General features: G+C 44.5%; 1 long non-coding RNA gene across 1 annotated transcript in view; it reads left to right on the forward strand.

Moving 5' to 3' along the window:
- The first annotated feature begins 2619 nt into the window (after window positions 1-2619).
- Window positions 2620-17739, forward strand: part of LOC145513671 (uncharacterized) — a 793767-nt gene continuing 778647 nt past the window's right edge. The window contains exon 1 of the long non-coding RNA XR_014059664.1: window positions 2620-2650. This is a non-coding gene — a long non-coding RNA (uncharacterized LOC145513671). The remainder of the gene's footprint in view (window positions 2651-17739) is intronic.

A 17739-nucleotide genomic window follows, 5' to 3' on the forward strand; every position in this document is an offset into this window, starting at 1 on the left:
TTTACATGAAGAGCTGTCCAGATGTTTGCTGCAGGAGCCTACGGGGAGGAGGGCCCACCCTTTCCTCCACGTGTACCCCGCGCCTCAGTCCCTTCTCACCCCGACAAAGCGGGCTCTGCTGGCAAACTTCACACCTTCAACCAGGCACAAGCCTCCACGGTCAAGAATATCATCTCTCATCAAGAGTCATAGGTGAAGTTCTCCAGATAACTCTCCCTGATAGCTGCAGCAAACGGGTTCTGCAATAGACTCTCTCTGATAGACTCTTTTTTTTTTTAATTTGAATTTTTTGGCCACACTGCCTGGCATGTGGGATCTTGGTTCCCCAGCCAGGAATCGAACCCACGCCCCCTGCACCATAAGTGTGGAATCTTAACTACTTGACCACCAGGAGAGTCCCTCTGAGGGGTTCTATTGACACTAGCCAATCCTTTTCTTGATTATGGAGAAGGAACCTCCATTCACAGACCCTCCATGCTGACAGGACCCACGGCCCCAGTGCCTCTGTACTCTGCCCTTCTGGCCTCTCCAGGGTACTCCTTTATGGGTTAGGAAGGGGTGGAGATTTGTAATAGTGAGTAGTGGTGGAAGGGAATTTTGGGCTTTGTAAACTAAGGGACCCCAGGTATTGCCAGCTTTCTTTAGTATGTGGGACTCATGGAACCTCTTCATTTATCACCTGGGGTTTTTGTTACCAACTTTGGGGACTCACAAAAATTATCAGTCAGCATCCTGTTACTGGTTCCAAATAAGGAAAGGAGTGTGTCAAGACTGTATTATCGTCACCTTGCTTATTTAACTTATATGCAGAGCACATCATGAGAAATGCTGGGTTGGAACAAGCACAAGCTGGAATCAAGATTGCTGGGAGAAATATCAATAACCTCAGATATGCAGAAAGGATATCTGCATCACCTTCTGATGCTCTCCATCACCTTCCTGGGAGCAGATCCATCCTCTAAGAAGAGATTTATGGCAGCTTCATTTTTCAGAAGTTGATGCTTGTAGTTTGATATGCAGATGACACCACCCTCATGGCAGAAAGTGAAGAAGAACTAAAGAGCCTCTTGATGAAAGTGAAAGAGGAGAGTGAAAAAGTTGGCTTAAAGCTCAACATTCAGAAAACTAAGATCATGGCATCTGGTCCCATCACTTCATGGCAAATAGATGAGGAAACAGTGGAAACAGAGACAGACTTGATTTTTTGGGCTCCAAAATCACTGCAGATGGTGGCTGCAGCCATGAAATTAAAAGATGCTTACTCCTTGGAAGGAAAGTTATGACCAACCTAGACAGCATATTAAAAAGCAGAGACATTACTTTGCCAACAAAGGTCTGTCTAGTCAAAGCTATGGTTTTTCCAGTAGTCAGGTATGGATGTGAGAGTTGGACTATAAAGAAAGCTGAGCACCGAAGTATTGATGCTTTTGAACTGTGGTGTTGGAGAAGACTCTTGAAAGTCCCTTGGACTGCAAGGAAATCCAACCAGTCCATCCTAGAGGAGATCAGTCCTGGGTGTTCATTGCAAGGACTGATGTTAAAGCTGAAACTCCAATACTTTGACCACCTGATGGGAAGAGCTGACTCATTGGAAAAGACCCTGATGCTGGGGAAGATTGAGGGCAGGAGGAGAAGGGGATGACAGAGGATGAGATGGTTGGATGGCCTCACCAACTCAATGAACATGAGTCTGAGTAAACTCCGGGAGTTGGAGATGGACAGGGAGGCCTGGTGTGCTGCAGTCCATGGGGTCTCAAAGAGTCAGACACGACTGAGTGACTGAACTGGACTGATCCTGTTACTTTAGCTAAACTTCTCAGTACTTATATGCCAGACACTGTGCTGAACCCTGCATTGATGAGTTCATTTAAGCTCAAAGTGACCCCATTAGGGAGAGACTATTACCATCTGTCTGGTATAGATTAGGAAACTGAAGCACACAGAAATTGTGTTAAGTGTCCAGGAAATGCAGCTGGCCAAGATTTGAACCTGGCAGTCTGATTTCAGAGCTCATGAGCTTAACTCCTACCCTGTGTTCCTTTCTAGCTTGAGAATTCAGCTTAAATTCCACTTGGCTCATGGACCCTGTCTTCATGTTCCTTTGGTTCTGCAGCTGGGGGCCTGTGAATTAAACTGACAAAAACCAGATTAACAGGAAAAAAAAAGGATTTATTCCTGTGTATATGGGAGTTAAAAAAAGAAGTAGCTCACCATTTAAATGATTAAAGTGAAATAGAGGAAATGAGACTTCTATAGGTTTCTTTGGGAAAGACAAATGAGTTTTAGGAGAACAAATGGAAGATACAAATACTTGTGATAATGTTTGTTTATGCAGGCGTGAGGAGTCTTTTCATCTCCTTTGTGGCCGTGGAGCTCCTCTGGAGAGGGAATTCGTGGTAAGTTTCCTCTACATCACCTTCCTGGGAGCAGATCCATCCTCTAAGAAGAGATTTATGGCAGCTTCATTTTTCAGAAGTTGATGCTTGTAGTTTGATAAGGGAGGCTCTGAGACAGCTTGAATGCACTAGTTGAATCTCAGATATCTTCCGCTTAGAGTGTCTTTATGCCACCTCTGGGGTTCTGAGTGGGTTCCCATGGTATCATTCTGCCTAGCACAACAGTTCTTCAAAAGGGGTGACTTGAACACCAGGTGAGGCATAAGCTTGGATCAGAAGGCCAATGACCCAGGCAGAGGATGGCTGGGGAAAAGCCAGGAATAGCGGGGTTGGCATTATTTTCTGCTTCAGAGCACGTCAAGCCCTGGAGAAAGTCTGGTGGGAAGGAAAGGAGATTGGGGTCAAGGCGGGGAGTCCCGCTTTAACCGTATCCATGTGAACGAGAAGCGCATCTTGGGGGGCTGGCAAGCTTTTGTACAGGGAGCCAACAGTGGGGGAAAGCCAATGGAACAGAAAGCTTGGGCATTTGGATTCAAGTTCTAACTCCTCCATTTACTAACTAAACAACCGTGAAGATTTGACAGAGCTGTGGTTTCTCTCTGAAACAGTGAAGGTTCTTTTTTATCTTCTGGGGTTATAGTGAGGTGCAGAAACAATAGTGGGTGGGGTTTGCACATTCATGCACTGATATATAAATATACGAAATATTATTATCCAAAATGACCTATTCTCTTAGTGGGCTGGATAATTGAATAATTAGATTTTGTCCTCTGAGTCTCCTGCAAGGAAAATGTTGGACTCTGCTGTTGATGACACGATGGATAAGGTTGAGTTATGGCCTTCAATGCCTATGATACTGCATAGGAACTGAAACATATTCATCAATAATTGTAATAAAGATACAGTTTGATAGGGCCTGGAAGAAATTATAGAAAAAATGCCACAGAAGTTCAGAAGATTGGAATCGTTTTTGACAGCAGTGATCATGGAAGGTTTTAGAAGGAGATGCATTTTGAGGTAGACCTAGGGAAATTGTTACAGTTGAATTGGTAAGGAAGTTTTAGCAACAGACACAGCATGACTAAAATATACTTGTTAGAAAGTTATGTTGACTTGTAGGCTCCCTGGTGACTCAGCAGTAAAGAATATGCCTGCAATGCAGAAGACGTGGGTTCAGTCCCTAGCTCAGGAAGATCACTTGGAGAAGGGAATAGCTACCCACTCCAGTATTCTTGCCTGGAAGTTCTTGGTTCACATATTGCTGAAGCCTAGCTTGAAGAACTTTGAGCCTTACCTTGCTAGCGTGTGAAATGTTGACTTTAATGGGTTGTTTAGCAGAGGGCTTGCAAAAGAATAATAAACTGGAATTGATGGGTTGAAACTAGACCCTGGAGGCCACAAAATGTCACGTCATGGAGTTGACTGTGGGGAACTCTACAAGGAATTTGAACAGTCAGATGTCATGGTCAGAGCTGTCCTTTCGACAGCATGCTCCATAGACCAGTGTCAGATGTGGGTCTGTTGTGATTCAGTTGCGGCCGTGGGTCTAAATATCAAGCGATAATAGTAACGAGAGAGAAGATATTTTAGCTAACACGTTTCTCTAGTGCCAGGAGACATTTGATTTATTCTCTTCACTTACTCATTAGCTCTTTCAACACATACTACTTACTCAGTGGTTACTACGTGCCAAGCAAACTTCTGGTAGAGAGAAAAATTACATAATGCCCTTGGCCTAGAGATTATTGTCTGGTAGTGAGTGATGAGTAAGCTCTTTGCAGATAAGAGAGAGGGTTTGGGAGGAAAGCCAGTTCAGACTGGAGGAGCAGACACATGGGAGTGTGTTTAGAATCTCCAGGAGTTCACAGGCCTGGTCTTCCAAGAGAGGGTCAGATAAACGGTCAGGAGTGAGATCACAGGCCGTTTGAAAGATTCAATTTAGTCTTTATTCTGTAGGGGTTGACCAGTCACCAAACTCCTTTCAGAGGAGCAGTAATAAAACACACTTTGCATTTTAGAAAGGTTGCTATGGTGACAAGGTGGAGGAGACATCAGAGAGTCAGGGACTGAGGATGAGGTGAGTGGAAAGGGGTCGTTTACGAGACCATGGCAATGATCCAGGTGAAGGGAGACATGACCCCGAGGTAAGTGGACATGGAGAGGAGGGCAGATGGGGAAGACGTTGAGAAATGGAGTCAAGAGCTTTTAGGCATTAATGGGCTATAGAGGATAAAAAAAGAGTTGAGGTGGACCTTCAGATTTATAGTTTGGGGTCTGGTTGTCTGCCAAGGAATGAAACCCAAGTTATGTGGTCTAGTTTACCCCTAGTCTGTGTGGACTGATTTTACCTTGCACTTGCTTGAAATGTATGAAACAGTCCTAACCTCTCTGCCTTGCAGAAACAAATAGCTGTAGTCAATCTGACAGGCCAGAACATGTGTGATCAGCTATGAGCAATGCAGTATTCCTGACTAGCTCGCTATTTCATCACAATGTGACTGTTCGCAGGTCATCTGTCCATCCTCCCAGAATGCCAGGACCAGCTGTCAGGTGTCCACGAAGTTCTCCAACTGAATCACACCAAAACATTTTTAAAGCATCCTTTTAGCATCTGCTGAGCTTGGGGGCTGTCATTTAAAATGGTTGCTAAGCTGGGAAGAAGTTGTTACTTATTTACCTGGAGGCGGCCAGCAATGTGGAGTCCATCAAATTGGTTAAGAGCTGGACTGGGAAAGAATTGTGGACAGTCTGGGGTTGACTGGGGCTGTGTAACCTTGGCAGTAGAAGCAGCAGGGAAATACAGCAGAGTTTAAAAGGTGCAGACATAACACACCAAAGAAACTTCAGATCGACTGGCCTGTGTTGTGGGAGTTGCCACAATTTCATACCACAAGCCTCTTAATTCTCACAGGAAGCTTCTCTGTACCTCAGGTACTTCTCTCTAGGCCCAGTGTCATAGGTAAGACTTCTCAGTGGACTTCATTTCAGGGTCTCAGTAGCCTTCCGTGGAATCTTAAATCAGTTCAGTTCAGTTCAGTCGCTCAGTCGTGTCTGACTCTCTGCGACCCCATGGACTGCAGCACGCCAGGCCTCCCTGTCCATCACCAACCCCCGGAGCTTACTCAAACTGATGTCCATCGAGTCGGTGATGCCATCCAACCATCTCATCCTCTGGCGTCCCCTTCTCCTCCTGCCCCTATTCCTTCCCAGCATTAGGGTCTTTTCCAATGAGTCAACGCTTCGCATGAGGTGGCCAAAGTATTGGAGTTTCAGCTTCAACATCAGTCCTTCCAATGAACACCCAGGACTGATCTCCTTTAGGATGGACTGATTGGATCTCCTTGCAGTCCAGGGGACTCTCAAGAGTCTTCTCTAACACCACAGTTCAACTCCTACCCATCCTTAAAACGACAGTTTCCAGGTCCTCTATGAAGCCTTCTGATGCCAGAGTTTGAGGAGATCTTGCCTACATCTCCAACCATCCATTCATCTATTCATCCAACCAGTCATCCATTTACTTAACAACTACTCATTGAACATCTTCTTTGTGCAAGGCTGTTAGCTGGAGACTCAACGAATCAGTCGTGTCTACATTTTCATGGAGCTACCAGGGCAAGAATAAAGGTAATTATGATGCAGTGTGATGAACAAAACCCCCCACCCCCAAAGAAACTAGTTTTTCATTTTGAAGCTTCTCACAGCTACTCTTGTCCACATTGAGAGTGATAGATTTACTAATAGTTAGAATTGTTACTGAAAATGCAAGTCTGTATGCCCAAAGCACAGTGAGGCCAAACAATACTAAAACGTAGGTATACCTATGGCTGAGTCATGTTGAGGTTTAACAGAAAACAAAATCCTGTAAAGCAATTATCCTTCAATTAAAAAATAAGCAAATTTTTAAAAAAGACTAAAACATTAGAGTCTGGAACTGAGAGGCAGGAGGCATGGGTTCGATTGCTGGGTTGGGAAGATGCCCTGGAGAAGGAAATGGCAACCCACTCCAGTATTCTTGCCTGGAGAATCCCCATGGACAGAGGAGCCTGGCGGGCTGCAGTCCATGGTGTTGCAAAGAGTCAGACACGACTTAGCAACTAAACAGCAGCGGCAGCGAGAGAAAATATCTAAGCAGGGGACTTGTCTGGTTTGTTTTTCACTGTGTCCCAGTGCCCAGAACATCGTGGGGTCCATAGAGACTCTCCATTCATATTTGTGGGATGATTGAATGATGAGCAAATGAACTCAAGAAGTATCTGAAGCCCAAAGAAGCTAAAAGAGCAATCTCTAGGGAGTTACCATGTAACCATGGGAACATGTTACCGTGTTCAAAAGATTCAGAAACAGTTCTGGAGTAGGGATGAGGCCCTCGGATCAGGGAAATGAAGTCAGGTCTAGCAGGTCAAATGCACCCAAGGAGAGATGGAGAATGACAGGAAAGAGCTGTGTTCACATGTCCAGGCAGGAGAAGGGGGTGCGAAGGTGCAGAATGCTGGTGCCTGGTGGGGTCCATGGGCCTCAAAAAGGCAGAACAGATGGTGTGAACTCCAGCATTTTGGTTTTGGTCTTCAACATGGCCTTACAGAAACAGTTTGTCTTATTCACTCTAAAATTTCCAGAAAAGCTCAAACATCCCTGGGTACCCATCTTCCACATTTATTTCAGAACAGTGGGCTGTGCCTTACTGACTCAGCTTTGGTAAAGCTCTTAGTGCCTTTGAAACATAACTGAAAGGGGAACCAATGTTTACGAAGCCTCTATTCTGTGCTTCACCTCACTTCAGGTATTTCTAGGGTACCTCCGTGGCTCGGCATTCCAACACTGAAAGTTACAATCTGTCTGGTACTGCCCAAGGTGCTTGACCTATATAATTCATTAAATTATCACAATAGCCCTGATGATTAGAAATTCAGTTCAGTTCAGTTGCTCAGTCGTGTCTGACTCTTTGTGACCCCATGGACTGCAGCACACCAGGCCTCCCTGTCTATCACCAACTCCCGGAGTTTTCTCAAACTCATGTCTGTTGAGTTGGTGATGCCATCCAACCATCTCATCCTCTGTCGTCCCTTTCTCCTCCTGCCCTCAATCTTTCCCAGCATCAGAGTCTTTTCAAATGAATCAGTTGTTCGCATCAGGTGGCCAAAGTATTGGAATTTCAGCTTCAGCATCAGTCCTTCCAATGAGATTAGAAATTACTAGCTGTATTTTAGGGGCTTCCCAGGTGGCGCTAATGTAAAGAATCCAACTGCCAATGCAGGAGATACAAGAGATACAGCTTCAATCCCTGTGTTGGGAAGATCCCCTGGAGAAGAGAATGGCAACCCACTCCAGTATTCTTGCCTGGAGAATCCTATGGACCAAGGAGCCTGGCGGGCTACAGTCCATTGGGTGGCAAAGAGTCGGACATAACTGAGCACCAGCTGTATTTTACCAACGAACCTCTGAGGATTAAGAAGTTAAGTAACTTGCTCAAGAACATTTAGGGAACAGGTGATGAATGTGAAATTTGATCTCCAATTTACTTTATTTCCAAGTCCATATTAATAAGAGCACAATAGTCCTGAGGCTAAGAAAGATTGAGGGCAGGAGAAGGGGGCTACAGAGGATGAGATGGTTGGATGGCATCACCAACTCAATGGCCATGAGTTTGAGCAAACTCCGGGAGACAGTGAAGGGCAGGGAAGCCTGGCGTGGTGCTGCAGTCCACGGGGTTGCAGAGTCGGACATGACTGAGTGACTGAACAACAACAACAGTCCATTGGAGGGACCAGTGGAGGGAGCAGAGTCCAGAACTCATTGTAACCACAAATATCCAGCAATACCTCAAAGCTGCATTACCCTTACAGGGAACCAAATCCTGCCTCTCACGTGAGTCCTCAGTGCTTTTGCACATTCTTGTTTGATGATCTTATTTATTTTATTTTTTAATTTCATGCCCACAGCTTGTTAGTGCTTTTCCCCCACCCAAAGAGAAAGTGGTTTAAAGGATTTTAAAAACTGAATTATATCCAAGGCTTGGCTTTTTTGGCAGGCTTGCTTCTGTAGCACAAAAGCAGCTTAATGTCAGCTTGACAACTTGATAAGTCTAGTGCCAATTTTTACGATGGAAAAAGCCACACTGGATTCAAGATTCAGTATGCCACTTTGAGAAGCAAGACAGAATGACCTCATGGCTCTGCCCAACCAGTGGGGGCTGAGAGCCAATGGATAAATGCTCCAGCCTCAGGTCCTTCAGGCTAGTAACTTTAGGAGATTTTCTGTATGGTTCTCAGAAGGTCCCAGTGTCCTGAAGTGCAGGGACCTCAGTAGTGTGCCCCTACATTGGCTTCTCAACCTTTGTCTCACTTCCCCCACCCTCTCATTTCTGTTTCCTGGGATTACCTTCTCAATAAATTGATATACCAAGTTCTTGCCTGAGGCTTTGCTTGGGAAACCCAAAGTGAGATTAATAACGTAGATCTGAAGCGGAATTTTTAGCACTGTCAGAGGGAAGCACTTTCTCAGCAACTAACTCTAACCAAACTCACATGACACTGATGTATAGACTGCAGTGAAAGATACTAATTTATGAAGATGACTATACTGCCAAGTGGACCAGAATACTCAAATCTGCTGGACAGAGCACACTCTTGGCTTCTGGACAGAGTGAGTGGTAACTGATATTCCTGCTCTTTGACTCCTCTTTCTGTAACATCCATGCAGGTAACTTCTACTCTGTCAAGGTGTTTCTCCCTTGTGTGTCTTTACGCTGCAACTTTCTTCTCTTACTACAGCAAAGGTTCCATTTGATTTTCAAAATCTGTTTAGTAATCTCTTAGATTGCATCTTGAGTTTATACTTCTCAGGGACTCACTTGACTGAATTTTCTTGTACTAATAGAAATCTCCTGGTGCTCTCCCTCCTTCAGGACTTTCCTGGTGGCTCAGATGGTAAAGAATCTGCCTGCAAAGCAGGAGACCCAGGTTCGATCCGTGGGTCTGGAAGATCCCCGGGAGAAGGGAAGGGCTACCCACTCCAATATTCTTGCCTGGAGAATCCCCATGGACAGAGGAGCCTGGTGGGCTACAGCCCATGGGGTCGCAAAGAGTTGGACACGACTGGGTGGCTAACACTTTCGCTTTCACTACCTCCTTCGACCACCTTCTGTTGGTGGAGTGAGAATATGGGAAAGACAGAAAAAGGAGAAAAGTATAGGGGAAAACACGAGTGTCTTTCTGTTTAAAGCTCAGTACACAAGATGATATCCACAATGATGACCTGCAGCATCTGAAACCATTTCAGTATTCTCTGTAAAAGCTTAGAAAGGGTATTATCCCCAAACAGTTAAATGTGTTTGCAACTCAAAGATTTGTAGCTCATTTGTAACTGAGGCACATGCCCTGGTAATTTTGGATAAGCATGTGTAACGTGTATTTCTTGAAAAGTCATCTTGCAGAAGAAAGTCATTGCTGGCACACGCTGTGTAAGTTCCTAGCCACTGCTTCCCTCTGTTCTTATTGCCATAACCCATTTTGATCTCTTCCTTCCCCTAAACCATATCAAGAGCTTCCAGGCAGTCTTTTTGATTACAGGGATTCCTCTAATCCAGTAGTCTCCAATCTTTTTGGCCCCAGGGACCAGTTTTGTGAAAGACAGTTTTTTTGTTTTTTTTTTCGCATTGAATAGGGAGAAGGGGGATGGTTTGGGGATGATTCAAGCACATTACATTTATCATGCCCTTTATTTCTATTATTATTACATCAGCTCCACCTCAGATCATCAGGCATTAGGTCCTGGAGGCTGGGGACCCTTGCTCTAATCCATCCTTAACAACAATGCCAGGCAGATCTTTCTGTTTCTATCTTTCAATCTGATTGTGTCACAGTCCTACTTAAAACTCACTGATGGCTCTGGGTGGATATAGCAGTATTTTCAGTTTTCCTCTCCTTGCATGAACATTTTGAGGAAAGTTTTGCTTCCTCCTTGAATCCAGACTTGACTACACCATTTGCTTTGCCATCCCTGGTCACCTCCAGGTAAAAGCACCTGCTAAAGATTGTCCCCTCCAAATTCATATGTTGAAGCCCTGACCCTTCATGTGACAGTGTCTGGAGATAAGGTCTTTAGGAGGTTCAGTTCAGTTCAGTGACTCAGTCATGTCCGATTCTTTGTGACCCCATGAATCGCAGCACGCCAGGCCTCCCTGTCCATCACCAACTCCCGGAGTTTACCCAAACTCATGTCCATTGAGTTGGTGATGCCCTCCAACCATCTCATCCTCTGTCGTCCCCTTCTCCTCCTACCTTCAATCTTTCCCAGCATCAGGGTCTTTTCAAATGAGTCAGCTCTTCGCATCAGATGGCCAAAGTATTGCAGTTTCAGCTTCAACATCAGTCCTTCCAATGGACACTCAGGACTGATCTCCTTTAGGATGGACTGGTTGGATCTCCTTGCAGTCCAAGGGACTCTCAAGAGTCTTCTCCAACACCACAGTTCAAAAGCATCAATTCTTCAGCACTCAGCTTTCTTTATAGTCCAACTCTCACATCCATACATGACCACTGGAAAAACCATAGCCTTGACTAGACGGACCTTTGTTGGCAAAGCAATGTCTCTGCTTTTTAATATGCTGTCTAGGTTGGTCATAACTTTCCTTTCAAGGAGGTAATTAAGGTTAAGTCCTTATTTAACCATGAGGTTAAAGATGGGGTCCTAATCCTCTGAGACTGTGGCTTTATAAGAAGAAGGAGAGATCTCTCTCTCTCTCTCTCTGTCTCTCTCTTCCTGTCACGTGAGGACTTGGTGAGAAGGTGGGTGTCTGCAGGTCAGGAAGAGAGCTCACACCAGAATCTGACCTGTTAGTACCCTGGTCGCAGACTTCAAGTCTTTAGGACTGTGAGAATACATTTCTGTTGCTTGAGCCACCTAGTCTATGTTGTTCTGTTATGGCAACTTGACTCTTCTAGTAAACTCTGAAGCTTTGTCTTTACATAACAACATCATTACGTGACAGAACTTTCATAGTCTGAGTTTCTGGGTGTGGTCAACAGAATAATGAACCACTGAAGAAGTCCACACCATATTCCCTGGATCCTGTGCAGGTATTACCTTATATGGCAAAAGGGACTTTGCAGATGTGATTAAGGTCATGGGCTTTGAGATATGGAGATTACCCAGGACTTATCTGGGTGGACCAAAACCAATCATGAGTCCTTAAAAGTGAAGAACTTTCTGCCTTGAAAGTGTTCATTCAGTCTTACAGAATAACAGTGTTCGACTCTTTGCAACATCCTGGACTGTGGCTTGCCAGGTTCCTCTGTCCATGAATTTCTCCGGGCAAGAATACTGGAGTGGGTAGCCATTCTCTTCTCCCTAGTCCTCTGGAAGGGGCTCTTTCAGACCCAGGGATTGAACCCAGGTCTCCTGTATTGCAGGCAGATTCTTTACCATCTGAGCCACCAGGAAAGCCCTAGTTAATCAGAGGGAATCACTCTCTTAGCGACTCAACTCTAACCAAACTCACATGACACTAATGTATAAACCATAATGACATATTAATTTATGAAGATGACTGTACTACCAAGTGGACAACTGATTCTAGCTATGGTCAGACAGAAATGTTATTCTATTAAGAATGGTCAGATAGATGCCTTGAAGATGCAGGAAGGAAGCCACAGACCAAGGGATTCAGGCAGCTTCTGGAGTCTGGAAAAGGCTAGGAAGTAGGTATTTCTCTAGAACCTCCAGAAAGAGATGCAGCATTGTTTACATTTTGGTTTTAGGCCAGTGAGACCTGTGTTGATTTCTGAACTACAGAATCATGAGAAAATCAATTCACGTTGTCACAAGCCCCTAAGCTTATAGCGATTTGCTACAGCAGCAGAATTTTTCATTTATATTTCTAATGTATTGAGTATGATAGATTGTATAAATGGTCACACATCCTTCCTTTCTTGCATCCATACCTCTACTAGATGACCTTGTAGATTCTTCTAGAGGTGGAGACTCTATCATTCTCCCTGCCTTCAATCGGAATTGATCATTCCTTCACTTTCTGAATGGGAGTGATTACTGAGATTATATGGTCTTCGTTTCCTTGTTGTGTGTTGAATGTGTGTCTGTGATAATGGGAAGATGGGGCAGTGGTTCAGTCAACTTAACATTTTTAGTTCCCAGGTATCTGGCCCAGTGGGAGCTGTGTGTCAGGATCTGATGTAAAAGCTGACGTCATCCCTCCCTCCCTTTCAGTAAAGAAGACTACTAAAGGTTCCCAGTGTTCTCAGCTTCGAACTCCATGCTGTGATTGGCTGGGTCCCTAGAGTACTTTAAAAGGGAGAAGGGCTTCTGGGGAGACTGTGTCCTTCCCACTCCTTAACTAACTCTGAGTTCAGGGGAAGGGAAGAACCATCAGTGGATAAAGTTGATAAGGCAGAATATGGAGCAAGGAGCAGGCTGAGACCCAGGGCTCTGTGGGAAGAAGTAGAGAATATTGGAGCATGTGGTGGGCATAGGATGGCCCTCAGACTTATGTTGTGAAAAGCCAACGTCAGGCCCCTAAAGGGCACACTGGCAGAAGGGAAAAGAGAGTGTTCAGAGCCCACTAGATAGGGAGGAGACGAGTGGATGCTTTGATTCAAAACGATAGAGGTTTGGTGCTTCTGGAGTTGGATTAAATATAATCCCATGCACCACACTCTCAGAAGACAGTAATAAATTGTAGCATTGCCAAATAAGTGCTTTTTTGATCATCCTAAGCTATGTGGGGGAAAAAGTTATGCTTTGAATCTTACTTTTTAAAAAGTAGATTGGTATAGAAATACGCTTTATGAAAATCTCAGACTTGGTAAAGCCAAACTAAAACAAAACTTATATGGATTTAAAGAAGAGAGTTTCATTTATCTGGAACATTCCTTTATAGAGAAAAGTTTTCTTTTCTCTGATGATTTATTCATTCACTAGATCAGGGGTGGGCAACATCTGTCCTGTGGACCAAATCGATCACACCCACTTGTTCATCCAGTGCCTGTGGCTACTCTGGGGCTACAGTGCAAAGAGCAGCGGGATAGCTGAGTAATTGCAACCGAGGCCACCTGAACTGCTAGCCCGAAATATTTCCTCTCTGGCCCTTGACAGGAAGTTTGCTGACCCCTGCATCAAGACAGCTATGGTGCATCTCCAGCGTACCTTCTGTTTTGCTCCAAATGTGCCAAAAGCCCTACTTGCTGCCCATCTCTCAGGAGCCCCCATCGTAAAAGGCCTCATTTGTTGTTGTTTGTCATTTAGTCACTAAGTTGTGTCTGACTCTTTCGTGAGCCCATGGACTGTAGCTCACCAGGCTCCTCTGTCCATGTGATTCTCTAGGCAAGAATACTTGAGTGGGTTGCCATGCCCTCCTCCAGGGGATCTTCCTGACCCAGGGATTGAACCTGTGTCTCCTGCATTGGCAGACGGATTCTCTCTCTTCTGAGTCAGCAGGGAGGCCCAGCATTCTTCTTGGGACTTGTTTAGAAAAAGCTCCCTACAAAAGAAGGGCAGTGAACTCTTACCTGCAAACAAGATGGAGGGCACAGAACAGACCTGTGGGCTCAAGTTGGCTTGGATTTGGGTGTGAATTCTGGGCAGTCCATGGCCTGACTGGTCTTCATGTGAAAAGTGAAAGCATTAGTCGCTCAGTCGTGACCGACTCTTTGTGACCCCATGGACTGTAGCCCACCAGGCTCCTCTGTCCATGGAATTCTCTAGGCAAGAATACTGGAGTGGGTAGCTATTCCCTTCTCCTGGGGATCTTCCTGACCCAGGGAGTGAACCAGTGACTTCTGCAGCTCCTGCATTGGCAGGCAGATTCTTTACCCTCTGCACCACCAGGGAAGCCCCAGAGTATCCTCCAAAGTGAGCATTCCTGAAAAGCTGCCCTGTGGACTGGGGGAGGGGGGGAGTGACAGGCTGGCCCACCTTGCAGAGGCAGCTGTGGTCAGTGGGGGCCCCCACTGGGAACGCAGGAGAAGTGTGAATGGGAAATTGCTGGAGGACTGAGTGCTATGAAATGGGCTCTTAAGGCTGCTAAGCTTGCTAATATTTGTTTGTAAAGAATGGCCCGAACCTCATTTCCAAGTTAAATACTCCACTGAGATTTTGCCTTTGTTTCTGAGTGACATGCCACTGTTTAAATGGACTTCTTCAGGTCATCTTGATTCTTAAAGGAAGTCCTACAGCAAGCCTCACTTGTCCTAAGGGATTCCACTCTCCCTGAGGTGAGGGAGATAACACTTTTCAAAGGAAACTCTGACCTAAGCAATAAGCAATAATAACTATAACAATAGCCCATAAGAACTGGCTCTGGAAAATATTTAACAGCTGGAGAAGTTGACCTCTAACCTTATCCAGTCATTATCTCCCAGAAGTGCCCCACGCAGGGAAAGAATAAACATGCAAAGAAAATCAGTTATATACACACATGCAGAACAAACCCATAATTAAGAAAAACATCATAGCTCTCAACCCCAAGCAGCTTTTTGTTGTAGACCCTAATTTTTGCCTGAAAGACCAGTACAAAACTTTATAAGAAAACAAAGCGCTTCTCTTAACCTTTGGTAAGTGCATAATTAGGAGTATCATATGAAAGATGGTGCTGTAGTCTGCTCACAGAAGTCATGTCTTTTGAGGGTTTGGAATTACAACAAGCTGGTTGAGAGATGCTAATTAGAAATGCAGCAGCCGGGGCTGAGAACAGCTAAGCTTTCCAGAAATTATTCAAGCTAGAGGGAATGATCTCGTTTTGTCTGGTTCCAGGAGCATTCTCATTTGAGAAAGAAAATAACAATGATGGAGGCAACCAGTGTATTATATCTAAGATGAAATTGGCCTGTGACCTTTGTGAGAGGAAAATCCCCTGCTTCTCTGCCTCTGGTCACATTTCTCAAGCAGCTGTTTGAAGCATCTGGAAATTTCAGGCAGGCATTTGCCCTTTGGTTACTCTTCTACTATTTTTTATTTACTTATTTTTTTGTACAACTCTTTGGGTTAACAATCTGGTTGAGTTTTAAAATTACCCATGAATGCAAAAAGCTATATACACGTAAGAAAAGTATATGAATATAGGTTCTTTGTAAGTAACCATTTTCCCCCCTTATGTTTCCCTAGTACCTAGCATGAATTCTGTAAGTAGTAGGAACTGGATAAATAATTTGGTGAATAAACGAATGAGTTTCTCAATTTGACGTGATATCATTTACTACCACGGTCAATTTAAAAAATCAGCTGAGATTTTTGTATCCTAGTCTGTCACCCCACTGCCCCACTTTTGGTGCTATTTGGAGATGTTCTGTTCAGTGCTTTTTGTCCCTGGAGAAGAAAAGTTCTGTTTAAAATCTTCATCTTGGGTGTGGGTTGAATCTAGTGCGTAAAGTATCATCTTAAATATGATGGTCTAGAAGATTCCTGTCTTCCTATTCACAAAAAATGAATACAATATCAAGTGACAGCTTCCTTCTTACTCCGGATTGAAGTAAACTCTTCCTTCTGGCACTCTCTATGGAAGATTTTTTTTTTTAATTAATTTTTATTGGAGTCTCTGATGGCTGAAGAATTTGATCCCTGGGTTGGGAAGATCCCCCAGGGAAGGAAATGGCAACCTACTTCAGTATTCTTGCCTGGAGAATCCCATGGACAAAGGAACCTGGTGGGCTACTGTCCATGGGGTTGCAAAGACTTGGACGTGACTGAGAGACTAACACAGTTGCTTTACAACATTGTGTTGGGCTTCCCTGGTGGTTCGGTGGTAAAGAATCTACCTGCCAATGCACGAGACTCGGGGTGGATCCCTGGGTTGAGAAGATCCCCTGGAGAAGGAAACGGCAACCCACTCCAGTATTTTTGCCTGGGAAATCCCATGGACAGAGGAGCCCGGTGGGCTACAGTCCATGGTGTCACAAAGAGTCGGACACGACTGAGGGACTAAACAACAATATTGCTGTGTTAGTGTCTGTGCGTGCACGCATGCTGAGTTGTTTCAGTCGTGTCTGACGCTGTGCGACCCTGTGGACTGCAGCCTGCAGGCTCCTCTGCCCATGTGTTAGTTTCTAGTAGTAGTAGTAGTTTAGTCACTAAGTCGTGTCCGACTCTTGCGACCTCATGGACAGTAGCCGGCCAGGCTCCTCTGTCCATGGGATTCTCCAGGGAAGAATACTGGAGTGGGTTGCCATTTCGTTCTCCAGAGGATCTTCCCAACCCAGGACTTGAACCCGGGTCTGCTGCACTGCAGGCAGATTCTTTACCAACTGAGCTACGAGGGAAGCCTATGTTAGTTTCTACTGTACAGCAAAATGAATCAGCCATACATATACATCTATCCCCTCCCTTTTGGACTTCCTTCCTATTCAGGTCACCACCTTCTGGCACTTTCTGTAGCAATTTTTGCATTTCAGGCCCTCATTCATTGACTCATTCAAAGACATTTGTTTTAAATTGAAACTCTTTAGCATCTTGACAGTGTTTGATTCATCTCTTGAAGGAGTTGAAGTGCTGCCATTTACTGTTCTTTTGACTCTGGGCGGGTTATTAAACATGGCCTCAGTTTCCCTGTCTGCTAACTGTCTGCCAATAGTGATAGATTCTAGATCACAGGGTTGAATATTTTAACCTGTCCAATGGCAAGTGCTCAACACATGTTAAAAACAATGAAGTAGGGACTTCTCTGGTGGTTCAGTGCTGAAGATTCCGTGGTTCCACAGCAGGGGGCGCAGGTTCCATCCCTGGTTGGGGAACTAAGATCCCACATGACATAGGGTGCAGCAATAAATAAATAAATAAATAAATAAATAAATAAATAAATAAATAAATAAATAAATAAATAAATACACTTTAAAAAGCAAAAACCAAAACCAAACATCAAAAGCAAAAAATAATAATGGTATGATTCAAATTTTTGAGGACAGAAAGAATCGGACATTTCACAGCAGCGGCACAAAGTTCAATCGATATTTGTTGCATTGGCTTTATCTTACACGGCAGCAAGAGGTTTCGATCCAGTGCACAAAATAACTCTAGGATTGGTATTTCTCCTCAGCATCATCACAACAAGCTGCCCAGCTGATTGGAGCCCTAAGTCTTTGATTCGAGTGGCTTAACCTTTGCTTTCTTTTCTCAGAGCCTCCAGTTCAGGCGTTTAGCTTTCTACCTCCCATTGAGTCTCGGAGGATGAGTTGGTTTAGGCTGACAGCTGGCTCCTGATCTTTGGAGAAAGGCTCTTTATAGATCTCTGCACTTAGGAAGCAACTGTATAGAACCCTGGCTGAGAAGAGTTGTACAAACAGCAATGAAAAGAAGCGGGTGTCCCTGGGTTTATTGCTAGGGTAATAAAGGAAGGAAG

The sequence above is a fragment of the Giraffa tippelskirchi genome, chromosome 7 (genome assembly GCF_054371585.1).
Source record: "Giraffa tippelskirchi isolate mGirTip1 chromosome 7, T2T-mGirTip1v1.2.pri, whole genome shotgun sequence".
Taxonomy (NCBI): domain Eukaryota; kingdom Metazoa; phylum Chordata; class Mammalia; order Artiodactyla; family Giraffidae; genus Giraffa; species Giraffa tippelskirchi.